Below are 17227 nucleotides of genomic sequence, written 5' to 3'. Positions count from 1 at the left end.
TGTGTGTGTGTGTGTGTGTGTGTGTGTGTGTGTGTGTGTGTGTGTGTGACGCTCTAAATCTAAGGGATAGTAGACCTGCAACAAATAGTTGGAGCTATTTTGATAATCAACTAATCATTAAAGTAAGTAATTTTTCATTCAAAAATGGCAGAAAATGCTGTTTATGACGTCCTGCTCTTTTCTGTTTTTTATCCCAGTGAACTAAATACCGTCGTTGTTGTTGTTTTTTTGGACTAACGAATCATGTTTAAATACATCAACTTGGACATTGAGAAAATAGGATGCGTCAAATCTTCGCACAATGAAAGCATAACTGCAGATTTTGATCTTATGTGGGCAAAATGTCAATGTCAAATTTGCTATTTATAAAACAGGGTGAATTGTCATGGTAGGACAACAGTAAATGTAGTTAAGTTTAATTCAAATTCTGAATATAACATACTGTGTTGTTTTGTGTGTGTGTGTGTGTTTTTTTTCCCCCTGGGATATGAAAAAAGTAATTTTAAAAAGGTGACATTAATAACTATCTTGCCGTATTTATTTGCTTATTTAAGATAAGCTAGTCGACTTTCAGCGAGAAACCTGCTTCCCTGTCCCGTTCCCATTATTCTGGAGCAGGGGTTCCCAAAACTTTCAGCCCACGACCCCCCAAAGTAACGGTGCAGTGCTTGCGACCCCCCCCCCCCCCCCACTAGAACGTATATAACATTGCGTGCAACCACGCACGCACTATAGGCGTGAAGTCAAAAGAGCTGTTCCCTTTTCATTTATTTGCTTGGTTTTATTTTAAATTTAGCCACTAGTTTTATCTTGTGTTAAAATCACGGCTAACGTATGCTATTTAATCGTTTTAACATTTTATTTTATTTCTGGAAATCGACTTGCGACCCCCCCCCCCTCTGGCTCGCGACCCCCCCCCCCCCCCCTTTGGGAATCCCTGTTCTAGAGCATACTGGTCTCGGTTTGCTAACTCCCGTCTTTGCTCTCCTTGTTCCAGGAGCTCCCCATCACTCTCCGGAGGCCATGGACGTGGGCAAGGTGGGAGGAGGCGGAGGACGGGTCCTCGCCCAGCACTCTGACCGGGGCACGACTACACCCGGACGCAAGAAGAAAAGAGAGCCAGCGGCAAAGAGAGAAGAGGAGCACTCCGGCGCCGAAAGGAGCACTCCAAGAAGAAGACGAGCCGGAGGAAACGACGACGACGATGACGACGACTTCTCGGTGAGGAACACCAGCGGGCGTTTGAGGGGCAAAAATAAGGTTTCAGTGAAGTGTCTGAGGTTTATACCCGTGCTCCGATCTCTTTAAGAGAATGTGGGGTGTGTGTGGTGTGTGTGGTGTGTGTGTGTGTTGTGTGTTGTGTGTGTGTGTGGTGTGGTGTGTGTGTGGTTGTGTGGTGTGTGTGTGTGTGTGTGTTGTTGGGTTGTGTGTGTGTGTGTGGTGTGTGTGTGTGTTTGTTGTGTTGTGTGTGTGGGTGTGTGTGGGGTGTGTGTGTGGTGTGTTGTTTGGATGGGTTTGTTGTTGGATGGATGATGGATGGTGTTTGTGTGTTTATGTGTTTTGTTTTGTGTGTGTTTTGTGTGTAGCGTGTGGGTGTGTGGATGGGATGGTAGTGTGTGTGGGGGGAGTTTGTGTGAGGGTGTGGTGGAGTGGGTGGTGGTGGGTGGGTGGGGTGGGTGTGTGTTGGATGTGGAGAGTGTGGATGTGTGTGTGTGTGTATGGGTAGTGTGTGTGTTTGTGTGGTAGGTGTGGAGGGGGTGTGTGGGTGGGTGGGAGTGTGTGGGTTGGGGTGGTGGGTGTGTGTGGTGGATGGATGGAGAGTGTGTGTGTGGGTGTGAGACACTGACAGGGTAAGTCTCCCCTGTGCTTTCTGACGGATACTGTGAGCAGGAAAGCTTAACTCTCTTCTTGATGTCATGTTGTTCATGGAGAAGGAAACCTGGAAATTAGGTGGAAATTCAACGGCACCAAACCACGCCATGATTTTTGAGAGGTGCATGTCGGCTACGGGTAGGGTCCGGTCCGTATCTCCACGTACCCGCAGCGTTGATATACGCAGAAGCATAAATGGGACTTTTTGTGTTTCCTCTCGGGCTAATGGCTTCTTTCAGTTAGCGATAATGCGATTGTCCGACCAAATTCTCATTCCACCCCCAAAAAACCCCCCAGCTGAACATGTTTTCGAGGGCACGGCTTTTTTTTAAAAAACAAACTGAGTCACTTTGGTAGCATCTGATCACTGTGAGTCAGAAGTAAATATGTCAACATGGTGGAGTACTCGGGCCTATGCTCTGACGAAGCAGGTTTTTCAAAACAGCGAAATGTCTCCAGTATGCTTCTTGGACTGGTGGGGAAAAAAAAAAAAGTAAAAGTCCAGTAAAACGTCTAAACACAGCATCATCGTGCAAAATTCAGCAGATGTAAGCTGGTTTTGGGCGCACCTAAGTCGAATTAATGTCAAATCATTGTGAGATCCAACCAACTAAAAGACTTTTCTCAGATCTAGTGTTGTAGTTGGTTCCCGGTCGACTTGTCCGAGTAGTTTTGTCCGTGAGCTTTTTGAGTGTTGTTCATTTAATTTAATTTAATTCAATTTTCAATTCATTTTATTACAGTATCAATTCAAACAAGAGTGTCTCGAGAACTTTACAGATAGAGCAGGTCTAGACCACACTCCCGAATTTACAAGGACCCAACAGTCATAGTTTCCACAGATATCATCAGCTGCAGGTTTTTACCAATGTTTTAGACCCGGATATAGTGAAAATAATAAATGGTTGAACATTTTTATAAAGGAGGCCCTCAAACGTGTGTGTGGGGTGTGTGTGGCACTGCCAGGTGCTCTGAGCAAGACACCGTACCCCCCCAACTGCTGCGGGTGCTGGTTCAGCTGGCAGCCCCCCCACTCTAACATCTCTCCTTTGTGTTGTGTGTGTGTGTGGTGTGTGTGTGTGTTGTTCAGCTGATTAGTTAGTGTTTTTTATTTTTATCGATTTTGACGTTTCCAAGATTTTTTTTTTAGCTATTAAAGATGTGATCTTAAGCTTTTCACTCTTCTCTTTATATGTATGACCAATTATTAATCAAGAACATAATCGCAGATTTACATATAAGCAGTTAATATTTCAGCCTTTGCTGCTTTAATACAAGTGCCAAAGTTGGCATTTTGGTCGAAGTTTAGAGTACATGTCGTGCTCATTTAGGAGGTTACATCCCCAAAAAAAGATGCTAAAGAGGAAGAAAGAATAAAGATGCCTTGGTAGGGCTGGCGATATGGGAAATCTAATATCACGATATTTTTGACCAAATACCTCGATATCGCAACAATATTGTAGTGTTGACTAATGGTGCTTTCACAAATATGCCACAATGAGATTTTTGTTAACCATCAGTGATGTACCTGTCTTTTCGTTTAATTATCTTTTAAACCAGTGGTCAGAGTGGGCAGGGACTCCATGGGACTTATCAAATTCATTTTTGTTGCATTAGTCTGGTTTCTGATTTTCCGCCCCCTCTTAAACCCATAACCCCGCAAACGTGGGCCGGTGGAGTCTTGAAACATTTCAGAATTAACCAAAACAACCATTAAATCCAGGTGAATTCAATTGATGTGGAAAGCCTATGCTTCCGATATCTGGGTCTGATAATAGTTTACATGGTGAGGTAAATAATGGTTTGTTGCTGACCACAAGGAGGGAACAAAGGTGTAGGAGGTAGGGAATTATTTTAATAACAACGTTGTTATTTAAATAAAAAGAACTCTCATGTGAACTGTGCAGTTTTAGACTTTAGAATTGCCCCAGATCCAAAAAGAAAAGCCACAGTTGGGTCCCACGTGTTTCCCACACCGGTGCGTGATCATGTCGGTGCTGTAATCATCTGGCAGCATCTTCTGATGTAAAACGGGTTTTATTGTGAACAGCAACAATGTTCAGAAAGACACTTGACACAGTTATGTTTCTTTATTTGGGCCTAATGATTCCCGTGATGCACAAAACATGGACAGAATCACTGAATGTACATATAAAAACGACATATATAGTTTCATAGGGCCCGACTTTAGCGCATATGAGTTATGGGCATAGCAGCTTTGCACATGTTGGGGCTTGTCTGCTAAACCAGGTTTTCCTCCACACTGTTGTCACCTAATCAGCTGATCAATTAGTATTGAAAACACCTCACTCACTGAGTTAAAGCGCACAGAAAAACATCTCTGATTCCGCTTGTTAAATATGAAATTTTCTAGTAGGGCTGGCAATATATCGATATCATGGTATACTTGATATTGTCTTAGATTTTAAATATCGTAATATGGCATAAGTTGTGTCTTTTCCTTGTTTAAAGGCTGCATTACAGTAAAGTGATGTCATTTTATGATCTTACCAGACTGTAGCTGTTCTATTATTTGCCTCCACCCATTTAGTCATTTAATCCACATTACTGATGATTATTTATCAAGAATCTCATTGTGAAAAATATTCTTTTTTAGTTCTTCTCTCCTCTGTACAGTTACTGATATCTTTGAGTTGGGACAAAGCGACTTTTTCACCATTTTATAGACTTTAAAAAAAAAAAAACACTATTCCGTAATCTAAAAGGAAGTGTTGTTCAGCCCGAGATGTTTGCACTGTGACACTGCATCTTACAGCGTGCTGTGGTGGCCGTGTAATGTTATCAGAAGTTACTAGTTGGTTAAATAGTTCGACAGAGCTGTCGAAACCAAGGGTCTATTTTCGTGGTTGTTAACCTACAGGTTTTGTTCGTTACGCTATGTTATGTCACATTTTTGTGGACTGTATTCTCTGTTTTACTTACATGACTGGCTCCCATAAACCTTTAAGGACAACCGTTTCTAAGTTAAAGAATGGCCAATACCCAAATCCTCCGTTTCATTATTTTTATCTGCATATGATGATTTTTTTTACCTGCTGGTGTGATTAGTAACCGCACAGATAAACATACAATGGATATTTACCAGTGTTCAGTCTATTTTTTATCTTATTTTTAAATCTGTCGTGCAGTCGTCATGTTCTATAAATCTTAAAGAGTGCGTTTCCAGTTGTCCCTCTGATGTTAATGCAGTTTATTGTTGGTTTTCCCGTAGGAGCCGAAGTCGTCTCGCAGCTGCTTGACGACTGGGGCTATGGAGGACATCGACCACGTCTTCACCGAGGAGGACTACCGCTCTCTGACCAACTACAAGGCCTTCAGCAATTCGTCAGGTTAGAATCCTTTTTTTTTAAACTCATTTGCACTTACAAGCTCCCAATGGGCTGGAAAAATCCAAGGTATTTAACGGAACCACAGAGACTGTGTAAGAATGTGAATGTTGCCTTTTCTGGAGATTAGTGGCTGGAAGTCCGTCACCTTCCACTTCAACTGCTCCTCAGATCTCTGCAGGTGAACCCAGACCGCTATCTAGACTATCTTTCCAGTCTGAGTTTTTAACTGTGTCCTATGTACGACACTTGGCACCGCCCCGACGATTGTGATTGGTTTAAAGAATGCCAAACCAGAGCACATTTTTTCCTCCACAGAGAGAAGATCTGGCGATTCAAGACTAGTAATAAATATCCTGTGTTGCACCTAGTTCTTTTTCCTACTCTTATGACCAGATTTGGACTAAATTGAACTGATGTTGATGTGCTGTAATCGTGCAAACCGCAAAATATGTCAATATCCTCTGCTATCATGTCTGGTCCATCAGACTTGTATTTTAAATGTGCGTTTCCCCTCCCCCCAGGCCCCTCATCGCAGCCAAAACCCCAAGATCCCGTGTCCAGATGATGATGTTCTGGGCGCCAAGTGGCCGAGTTCACACCAACAACCCCTGAGAGAGCCGCGCGCGGCCAACGAAGCCCTGCCACCGCCAACGTACCGCGGCGGTCGACACCATGGTGGCGAGGTCCCCCGGCTCCCGTTGCCCCGGCAGCTCCGGTAGAGCCTGAGCTGCCCCCTCCACCCCGATACCAAGGCCAAGACAAAGGAAGGCAAAGGTACAGTTGGAGGAGGCGGTTGATTGTCATGATTTCCCCGATTGGATACACAGCCAACCAATCAGAGCTTTGTGGGCGAATTAAAGAGTGTCAAGCCCAAACCTTCAACATGCAAATTAGGCTAAATGAAGAAAATTGTCAAATAAATTCCACGACCTGAATTTCAAAGCTGGGTTGCATCACATCCTTATATCGGACATTTAAGAGAGTTTGGGGTTATTTCCATCGATTTGTTGATTTCTGGCTGATCTTCATTCAATTTTTCAGGTCCCAACGCCCGCAAGAAGTCCAAACCCACACCCAAACCACAAGACAAGAAGAATAACGCCAAGACCAAGAAGTGGCACCTCTCAAAATCAAACTGGGGGCTTCAAGCAAGCGAAACGCTCATCGGTACGATCCGCCTCTCTGTCTCTCGCTTCCTGCAAACCACTGTACAGTTGAGATGCTTTCTACCGTTTTTAGAGCTGCAAGGATGAATCGATTATTCGTCAACAATTGATTAATCGCCAACTATTTTGATAATGGAGTATCGTTTAGTAGTTTTTTTTTTTTTAACCCTATGTTGTCCTCGGTCAAATGTAACCCATTTTCAGTTTTTTTTTATTAAAGAAAATGGCCCTATGAAATAAGCTAAAAATGTCAACATTAGAAATATCAAATAACTTGGGGGGGAAAAAACATCAAACAAGCACACACAACATTAAAAAAGTGAAAAAAATGTCAGAAAAGCATAACTTTTTTCAGGTTGACAGGAAGACACACACAGGTTAAGAAACAAAAGTTAAAATCTCTCATTCCTGCTGTTTAAATTGAATATTTGCTGGTTTCTTACTCCTCTGACAGTTTTACTCAAACCACACTCACAAACAATACACTGGGACATAGGATCGCGTCCCAGGGCATTCCCGGTGACAGTTAACTGAATTTTTTGAGTCGTGGATAAAGACAAGATTTGAAGACAACTTGTAGTGCTTTGGGAAACACTGATTGACATTTCACCATTTCTGTCATTTCACAGCCCAACAACTAATCAAGGCACTATTCACAGATTAATCGACAATGAAATGTATCTTTAGTTGCACTTAAACTCTTTTTGTACACGCCGCTGTCTCTCCTGTTGCGCAGAGCGAGGAGGACGAGCCTAAGTGGACAGTGACTTTGAGGACGGCAGCATGACAGCGTCTCTGCTCCGAGGGATCAAACACCGCAGCAGCCGCAGCAAAAAGAACCGTCCAAGAGCAAACCCAGAAAAAGAAGGTACGTGTGGCATGCTCTTGTCTTTTCCACGATTCTCTTTTTTTTTTTTTTAATTTCTTCCAGTTTCCTTTCTTGCTCTGCTCCTCTTACGGTGACATAAATACACAATCTGTTTTTGTGTACCCGCGGGAGATGAACCCGTTACCCTGCTCGTTTCAATGCTCATGTGACAAGTCAGAGCTCTACCTGTTGAGGTGTGGACGGCTGCAGATACAAGCCCCCAGTTAGCGGATTAACACCCCCGGTAATACTGCGTGCCGGTGAAGCATAAAAGACTGTGAATGCACGACAACAGAGGTGGTGTATGTGTGTGTGCACACACATATGAGTCACTGTGAGTCAGCTGAATTATATTATATTTAGAAAGACGACATCTTGTGTCTGGTCTGGGTTGTCCCTACCACACCCAGATGAATTGAGATTCTTACTGTGGATATCATTTTAACGACAGTTGTGTGTTTTGTTAAGTCTGAGGTCCTAAGGTGAAACATATAACCCTTGAAATCTGACTCTTGGAAAGAAACATCATTACTTTGTGTGTATTTTGGCAATAGATCATTAAGAAATACTAAAACTTGAAAAATGTGCAAACTTGTTTTTGTGAGTTTTAGTTCATTTAACCTGGTTTAATACGTTTTAACCAAAATATTGAAGACCGAGCAATAAAGACGGATTTAACCCGCTAAAAGACTGTAATTTAAGCGTTTCACTGTCAAAATATACTGTTGGTGTTGATTGGAAAGTGGTTTTTTTAAAGATTTTTGAGAGAGAGAGAGAGAAAATGTCCAGGTCGGACTGAACCCTTGACCTTCTGCGTCGAGGAATACACCTTTCTATAGTATATATTTATATATGTGTGCCTGCTACTACAACTGAGCTAATAACCCGGCTATAAAAGGTGGTTGTGAAGGGGGAAAAATGACTCACTGAGTGGGTTTCCACTCACAACAACATCAACAACAAGGGAAAAGTCTCAAATGCTGAGCCTGGTCCCCCGCACATAGCACACCCTGTGTCTCGGGTTAGATGCGAGATGTTCGGAGTGTTTTTAATAAAAAAAAAAAAAAAAAAAACTTTTTATTTTTCTCGCTTAATCAGAAGCCGAGGAAGGTGACGGATATGAGACGACCACCAGACTACGCGAGGTTTGCCAGCAGGTGGTGGAGAGATCATCCTGTGTGACACCTGTCCCAAGCGTACCACATGGTCTGCCTGGACCCCGATATGGAGAAAGCCCCGAGGGCACCTGGAGCTGCCACACTGTGTAAGCAACATGCATATGCTCTCATCTCTGACACTCTTCAAGGAATACCTACAAATTATCTTTTGTGTTAAACATTTCCAAGTCAAGGGGGGGGGGGGGGGGAAGAGACACTTCTCAAATCAACTGCAGTGTAATCGACTTTTTTGGCGTTTTTTTTTTTTGTTTGTTGCAGAATTCAATCTCCTTTCATCGGGCAAACCAATGACAGTTATAAAATAAAAACCAGCCACCATGTCCCGCATGGACGACTTGTCTCCTCAGCAACACTTTGCGTTTATACACAAAGATGTGTGGTCAAATGCGTCCCAGCGACGGGTTGTTATCGGATCACAATGCATCTGGTGGCTGTTGACACTTCTACTTAACTGTCAACCTCTTGACCTGATCGCATCAAGACACATTTCTTTTTAAACCAAGTAAAAACAGGGTCCTAGTTTCTCCGCCCAATCCTGAAACTACAACAGACTTGATCAAGTATTTCTGGAGAAGGGACTTCTGCAGGTGTAGAAGATTCGGCAGCCCGAGCGTCTCAAATGGTCTCCAAATAATATGATAAAGCGTCTTAAACAGAACAGGAACTTTGTTTTTTACGAGCTTTTCCTTTCAATCCCATGAAGGAGGGCATCCAATGGGAGGCCAGGGAGGAGTGTCAGAAGGCGAGGAGGACATCGGCGAGACCAGAGAGATGAGGAGGACGACCTCCACATGGAGTTTTGCAGAGTGTGTAAAGACGGGGAGAGCTGCTCTGCTGCGACTCTGCCCTCGTCGTACCACACTCCACCGCCTCAACCCGCCGCTCCGGAGATCCCAACGGGGAGTGGATCTGCCCCCGCTGCACGGTGAGTCGCCTGCAGACCCTCAGGGCCAAAGGGCCGGGGATTGATGTGAAAAATCTGTATTGTTTCAGTCATCCAGGTCATAGATATCCCGGATGGTTTTAAAACTTTTTTTTTTAAGGCCAACTGGACTTGGTTAAAGTTGCTTGAGGATTTTCATCTGAGAGAATTCTTCAGTTTCTGACTGAACGGTGGGGAACCAAGCTGTCTAACCTCTGTGGGGTTTTGTCAGATGATCGAGGCCCTCCTTTGTTCAGTGCTCCTTGGGTTGTAACGACAGTTGTTATTGCGTTGGAGACACCCGAGGCCAAGTCTCGCACCTTTTATTGGCACTGTCGCGTGATGCCATTTCTTTCCTTCTACTTGAATATTTTCTATTTAAGGAAAGACACACACTCCAAATCCTTCCCTGACCCACCCACTACAAACTAAGGAAGATCCAACTCCAAAGTAATGGGTGTATAAAAAATAAAAGAGGAAAAAGTTAAGAGATGCATTGTAAATATATATCGTCCATTTCTATTGTATCAATTCAATTAGGTCTGCTGAGTCCAGCAAGGTATCCATATAGCTGCCAAACTCAGCAATATGTTAGTTTCATTCTAAGAGTATATTTACCTTTTTGGTGAATTCACTTATATGGACCATGGGAATTCAACTTGCCCATGATGGCTATGCATTTCCTGCCATTGCACGGCCGTTGTAAGAAACTACTTTTGGAAGCTGCTAAATGTAATGGTAAAGCCCCTAACAAGCAGATTGTGATCTAATGGGAAGTGAAATCCGTGAGCTTTGTCAAAATGTCATTAAAGTCACGCCAGAATGTAGTGAGCATGGTGCCAATTTTGAAAGAAAGGGTAAATTTACCCATAATTTTATGTTGGGTTATTTTTTCTCTCTATTTTTTTTCTGTAGTGTCCGCAATGAAAGGGAAAGTCCAAAAGATCCTGACTGGCGGTGGGCGAAGCTCCTCCACCCACACCCTCCCCCCGCCCTCCGGGACCTTCCGCCGACTCCCCGACCCCGCCCGCTGGCAGGGCGCCGGAGAGGGAGTTCTTCGCCAAGTGGTCAACATGTCGTACTGGCATTGCTCCTGGGTCCACGGAGCTCCAGGTGTGTGGAGCACACACATAAACAAACACACTGTAGTGACCTTGTTTGTATCCCTGTTCTAACCTTCGTCCCTCCCCCCCCCCCCCCCCCCCCCCCCCCCTCTAGCTCGAGCTCAGCTGTCAGGTGATGTTCAGAAACTACCAGAGGAAAACGACATGGATGATCCGCCGCCCATCGACTTTGGCGAAGGAGAGGAGGACAATCGTTAAGAGGAAGAACAAGAACCCCATGTATGCCCGCTGGAGGAGAAATACCTCCGCTTTGGAATCAAGATGGTGGCTAATGATGCACCGCATCATCAACCACAGGTCAGCGCACACACACTTAAACAACACACAGGGCTGGGGACATAGAGGAAATCCATACCACGATATTCTTGACCATATACCTCATGTCAATGATGCGACGATATTGTATGGTTGAGTTTTGGTGCTTTAACAAAATGTTATTACACAGTAAGATTTATGATAATCACCAGAAATGATTTTATGACTTTGTGGGTAAAGGTAAATAAAGAGCTCTAGACAGTCTGGTGAGTTCAGAAAATACATCACTTCACTGTAATGTAGCCTGTAAAACCAGGACAAGACAACACTCACCATATGTACGATATATCCAAATCAAAGACCATATCTAGTCTCATATGCAATATCGATACTGATATATTGCCCATCCCACAACACACACACACGTTTTAAAGATGAAAGAAGAAAGCTCTTCTACTAACTGTTCTGAGTGTACTATATCCCAGGAATGTACATAATCAGTAAAACATAAGTAATTTGGGCTTTTATCCAAAACTCTTCAAATACATAAGAATGTTTACTTTGTTGTGCAATATTTTAATGTTGGGTAATGAATCTCTTAAATAAGGTACTAGGACAGCACTCCATGTAATGGCTGCACAGGATGAGGTAAATATGCAAGAACGTTTTAATATAGCAGGAACGATAATAGAAAACTCAGTTCTGCATTTCTGTTTCCTGTCAGTATTTGCTTAAAACAACAAATTGGTTGGCTGGGTTGGATCAGTGGGTAGAGCACATATCCTGAGAGGTTATACCTGATGCAGGTCCGGGATCGAACCCGACCTGCCCTCTCTCCCCTTTGTCACCTAGCTGTCCAATCAGATAAAGGCGGGGAAAGCCCAAAAAATAATCTTTTAAAATAAAAAATACAACAATTGTTTGAATGTAAAATAACAAAAGGAAATCATTTCCATATTCTTTTGATTGAACATTAAATCGAATAAAAAAGCCCCATTAAAAAAGAATGACTGGTACATTTTAAGTGCAGATTTCTACAGATTCTTCCTTTCAACTAACACAAAAAAACGAATCATGAATCATCTTCCCACATGAAAACAACTTGGATTAAATTGAGATTTTTCTCCCTTTTTTTCTGCGTGCCTTCCAGTGTGGACAGGAAGAACAACGTCCACTACCTGATCAAGTGGAGAGAGCTGGCGTACGACCCAGGCGACTGGAGGCCGACGACATGGACCTACCGGAGTTTGACACCTACAAGGTGCAGTACTGGAACCACAGGTGAGCTACAGCACAGAACAGCTTTTAACCTGCAGAGAGACACAGATGTATACTCCTCTACTTGCTAAGATCCGCTCGGCGTGCGTGTTGTTTCAGAGAGCTGATGGGAGACGAGGGGAAACCTGGGAAGAAGATCAAGGTGAAGGGAAAGAGTGAAGCGGCCCGACAGACCTCTGAGAACCCCGTGGTGGACGTAGTCCAGAGTTTTTATTTATTTTTGGACCTCCTTTTTTAGACTCGCACAGGAGCAACTGCTTACCAACAGTTCAACTGAGAACTGTTGCTGAGATCCAAAGTAGGGCTGCGTGATATGAGGAAAATACCTCATTGCGATTTATTTTAACGATGTTGCGATATTACAATCAAGAATACAATCAGATAATACCATCCAATTCAGATTGGCGAGAATGCCGTCTTTGTAATTTCTCATTTCCATGAAAATATAAAATTTAATGGTGTGTCTTTTCGTGGGACCTGTACCAGACAGAGATTGTTTACCAAGTCTGTGGGATAGATTGTGTAGGCCGGGACGTCTCTGCAGCACCACAATAGCTAGTTAGAAATGGTTTGACACATTGTTTGCATTAACCCTTGTGTCGTCTTCCATCGACCAAAATTGACCTGGTTTGGGTTCCCTGTTTATAAAGCATGAAGCATCCTGTAATGATTCCCCATTCTGTCTTATACGTCTTCCATACCAACTTATTCAACTTATAACCATTACTCGTTTTACACTTCTGTTGTGTATGTATGGTCATGCACCTCCTGTATATGAGATGTGCCAAATCTTTGGGTAACTTTAGTCATATTCTAGTATAGTAAATAGTTAAGATCAAAGGGACCTATGTTTATGTATTATCACAGATTTCGACCCGGGTACACCATGAAAGTGTGCTCAGTAGTTATTTTTGGGGAAATTTAGTTTGAAAAGAAACTATGTTTGATACAAAAACAACTCGAAAAATGGGTCAAATTGACCCAAGGGCAACACAGGGTTAACAAATACTTGCGTGCTTACTCTTTAAAAGCTGTTCACACCTTGCATGTGACTCCAGTGTCCGTGTGGCTGATCTGTGCTCTCAATCTGTTCCCGTCTCTTCTCCTCCGTTCCCCCGACATAAAGTTCGACCGTCAGCCCGAGTACTGACAGCACGGGGGGGACGCTGCACACCCTACCAGCTCGAGGGTCAACTGGCTCGTTTCTCTGGGCTAGGTGGTACCGACACCATCCTGGCGACGAGTATGGGGTGGGGATTCAGACGGTGTTTTGAAACACTCAGTCTTTATTTCAACGTTGTAAAGACACACACCACACACACACACACACACACACACACACACACACCACACACACACACACACACACACCACTACACACACACACACACAACACCTCTTCATCACAGACAGTCTCTCTGATTTTCTTCGTGGTGCGTAGCCATCGCTATGCTCAATGTGAGTTTTCCTGACTGTTAGTTTCGTCTTCTGTCGTCTTAAGGTATTTGTGTGCGTCGCCTAGCAGGATCATAGCCATGTGTCAGGTGAAGTATCTACGCATCAATCTCCAAACAGTAAACATCCCAGATGCTGATCAGTGTGTCGGCTGCGCCCCCTAAAGGCGGGAGGCCAGAATACTTCCTGCCAGGAGATCCTGCAGTGTTGTTAAACTTAATTTGATTTATTTTATGCTTCACACTAAATTGACTGTCTCGTACCACATGTTGTTTTATGTAAAGTTTTAATGAGGCAGTTAAATTTATGGATAGAATATCGGGATTTTCTTTCAGTCTCAGGATTTGTAAAATCAAATGGCCTTTTTCTGTAAATGATAAGTTGTATTTGGATAAAGTGTCTGATTTAATAACAATCTGACTTCCGTCCCCCCCCCCACCTCCAGGGCCACTCCAAGGGCCGTTCCTGGTCAGCGCTCCGCTCTCCAACCATCATCAACTGGGAGCGAGAGTTTGAGATGTGGGCCCCCGACATGTACGTGGTCACGTACGTCGGAGACAAAGACGCAGAGCCGTCATCAGAGAGACGAGTTCTCCTTCGAGGACAACGCCATCCCGGAGGGAAGAAAGCCTCCAGATGAAGGTGGGTGAAGACTCCCAGGGATAGAAAATGCTCAAACAAATGCATTAACCCCGTTTGTCTTCCCATAACCATGAACTTGTCCTTCCTTTTTTTTTTTTTTTTGCTTTTCTCAGGTTTTTGTTAATTTAAATGATTTTTTGTCACTTTTCCAGCTTTTGGCACTTAAAAAAAATCTGAGCTGGGTTAAATAGATTTACATTTATGTCTTGGATTGTGGTCAACAAACCTCATTTATATCAATTATACATACGTTTTAGTTAAAAAGTGTAGAAATAGAATTTTTTGACTAATAGTTCAGTATCAGAAGGATGTGAGTGGATCACAGAGGGTAGATGTCAAAGGTTTTAGTCCGGATATTGAAACACCCGGAAACCTTAAATCTAAAAGATTAAATAAAACACCCCCAAAAAAATTTGGTTAAAAGAAATCCTATTTCTGAAACAAACACTTTTGAAACGGGTCAATTTGACCCGAAGACCAACACCAGGGATAAATGACATGGATCCATTTTTTTTACCTCCTCGCATCTTTCGATTTCCTGCCACAGAAAGACTCCGTCGGTCAAGTTCACGTCCTGCTGACCTCCTACGAGCTGTCACCCATCGACATGGCGATCCTGGGCTCCATAGACTGGGCCTGCCTGGTGGTGGACGAAGCCACAGATGAAAAACAACCAGTCCAAGGTACGGGCACATGTAACACGCACACACGGCCAGTAGTTAAAGTCTAGGGCAGGGTCTTCAAGTTTTTTTTTAGGCCAAGGACCCAAACTGCAAGAGAGCGAGCAGGGACCACATACTTCATATGCTGTGTCAAATACTGTGTACAGGTGGTTGCATAATAAACTGTGCAAATATCAGAGTGACCTGAAGCCTTTACACATACCTCTTTCAAGCTAAAATCTGGCAGCCCCATGCAGCGATTTGAGGACCCCTAGGGGTTCAGACCTGCTGTTGAAGATCTCTGGTCTAATCGAATACTTTACTGATCCCCAAAGGGCAAACTCTGTGTTGTACAAATAGTAGAAATCAGAGTAGAAATATAAAAAGAAATATAAGGAGAGTGGATATGTGCGGTATGTTACATAGTTAAAGGGTCTTTAACTATCTAGGTTACTGTCTAGGGTTATTCTTTAATTCAACAGTCCCTAAATAAAAGTTCAGATGATGTAATAATCCACAACACAAAGCCGTTAGTTACCTTAATCAACACATAAATTACAAAAAAATAGTCAAATCATTATCCGCCTGGATCGACTGGTGGATTCAGAAGTTCTACTCTCTGAAGGATGTTTTTTCTACGTTATTGCTGTGTGATTTTTGAAAGGATGTGTCAATTTGAACTTTTGACTTAATGCGTCAAAAGTTTTGATTTATTTAGGTAGATTGTTATTTTAGAAGAATTCCTTTTTCTAGAGGCAAACTTTCTTCCGTTATTTCAGAGTTTCCAAACCTAAATGTTTGATTGGTCGCTCCAAAGATGCCTTATTGCTTATTTTGACCCTTTTTTAAATTCCATATGTGTCTGTGGATTAAATCTGAATGAAAAAATGGTCTTAATTTCTGGATGTGACAAATTTTTTCCTTTACAAAAGGTCTTTTGAGTCCTTTCTATATGCCTCGTCTTCATGTAAAAGTTTTTTTACAAAGTCCTGAAGGTTGAAACGAGCGTCTCCATTTTTTTCAGTGCACGTCAAAAAGAATTCAGACGTGTGCAGGCGGCTGTCGTCTGCCGTTCGACTGGAGCGAGACTTTGTTTTTCTCCCGCTTAGTTTCCTTCGGGTGTTGAACAACTACCCTCTGCAGCACAAGCTGCTGCTGACTGGAACCCTCTGCAGAACAACTGGAGATCTTTTCCACCTGCTCAACTTCCTCACACCTGAGAGGTTCAGTAGGCGGGCCCGACTCTGCTGTATCACACATTCCTTTTATACAGGAGAGCTTTTTATTTTTATTTAGAGCCACAATCCGCAGCAGGGGGCTTTCTAAGTCCATGATGTGTGGATCAGTATGGGGTTTTGTTTTAGAGAGACATATAATCATTTTTTTTAGATGCTGAGTTTCTAAATCATAATAAATGACCTTGCAGACTTTGCTGTACTATCCTTCCAGACTTCATGTTGGCATTTGCATTTGGTAAAGGGTTAAAAATATCTCCGTAATCAACAAATAAACCATTTTGGCTCTGCAGAAAAGCTTTCTTGTTCTGCTTTTCTGTCCCCTGTTTGCCTATTACGCGAATAGAACACAAATGGCCAAAATTAAATCCTCATGTTGTAGTTTGTTACAAAATAGTTGTGGAGATATTCTTACTTGAAAGACTCGCTCCAACAGGCAGACCATGAACTCCTGCATGGCCATTGTACCTGCATTTGGGAACCCATTCTTTATCACATTAGAAGGCCATGAAGAGAGGAGGAGGAGAAACAAGGAGAGGCAGTTAGCGAGGGAAATGAGCGGAAACGAGAAACAGGGGAAACGAGAGGAAACTTAAAGGAACAAGAGGAAACAACCTGCTCTAATTTGTGTGTGTCTCCTATCAACACCACGATTCCAAGAAACTTTGTGGTTGTAGAAAATTTGAGTTGAATACTACCGCAAGTGTGAAGTTTGTTAAAGTTTATCACAAAACTTCACGTGGCTGGCGGCCTGTCACAGTTGAGCCAGAGATCTCCATTGTCCGTGTCTGCTCCGGTTTGCGTAACACGGAGGTCTTCCTGAGAGGTTTCGCCGACATCCCAAGGAACGCCAGCTCAAGACGCTGACGACATGCTGGGTCCGCACAGGCTCCGGAGGCTGAAGCCGCGTCTCTCTTCAAACACATCCCTCCAAGACGGAGCTCATCGTTCAGAGTGGAAGCTCGCCCACTGCAGAAGTGAGTCCGGCTTTCTTTTGTTGCCTTCCGTCAGAGTGACGATCCATGGGGACGCACGAAAGGGTAATGGTGTGAATCGTCTGTTGGTCAGGAGGTACTACTATAGTCATCCTGACGAAACCTTTGAGGCTTCGGAACCAAAGGGGAGGAAACCCAGGTTTCCTGCTCCAACGTCGTCAGACCTCAAGAAATGCTGGCAAACCACCCCTCTCTTCCCGCGGGCTGCTATTGTACACCCAAATA

At 43.3% G+C, this 17227-nt stretch overlaps 1 protein-coding gene and 1 long non-coding RNA gene across 2 annotated transcripts in view; both read left to right on the top strand.

Moving 5' to 3' along the window:
- The window catches only part of LOC116701388 (chromodomain-helicase-DNA-binding protein 4-like), a gene marked incomplete in the record, with an annotated part of 79261 nt that overhangs the window by 23593 nt on the left and 38441 nt on the right, over window positions 1-17227 (top strand).
- LOC116701389 (uncharacterized) lies at window positions 10715-12147 on the top strand. The gene is made up of 3 exons (XR_004334904.1): window positions 10715-10777; window positions 11886-12016; window positions 12113-12147. It is a non-coding gene; the product is annotated as an uncharacterized LOC116701389 (long non-coding RNA).

This window comes from Etheostoma spectabile, chromosome 14 (genome assembly GCF_008692095.1).
Source record: "Etheostoma spectabile isolate EspeVRDwgs_2016 chromosome 14, UIUC_Espe_1.0, whole genome shotgun sequence".
Lineage (NCBI taxonomy): Eukaryota > Metazoa > Chordata > Actinopteri > Perciformes > Percidae > Etheostoma > Etheostoma spectabile.
This window is presented reverse-complemented; position numbering and strand designations above follow the sequence as displayed.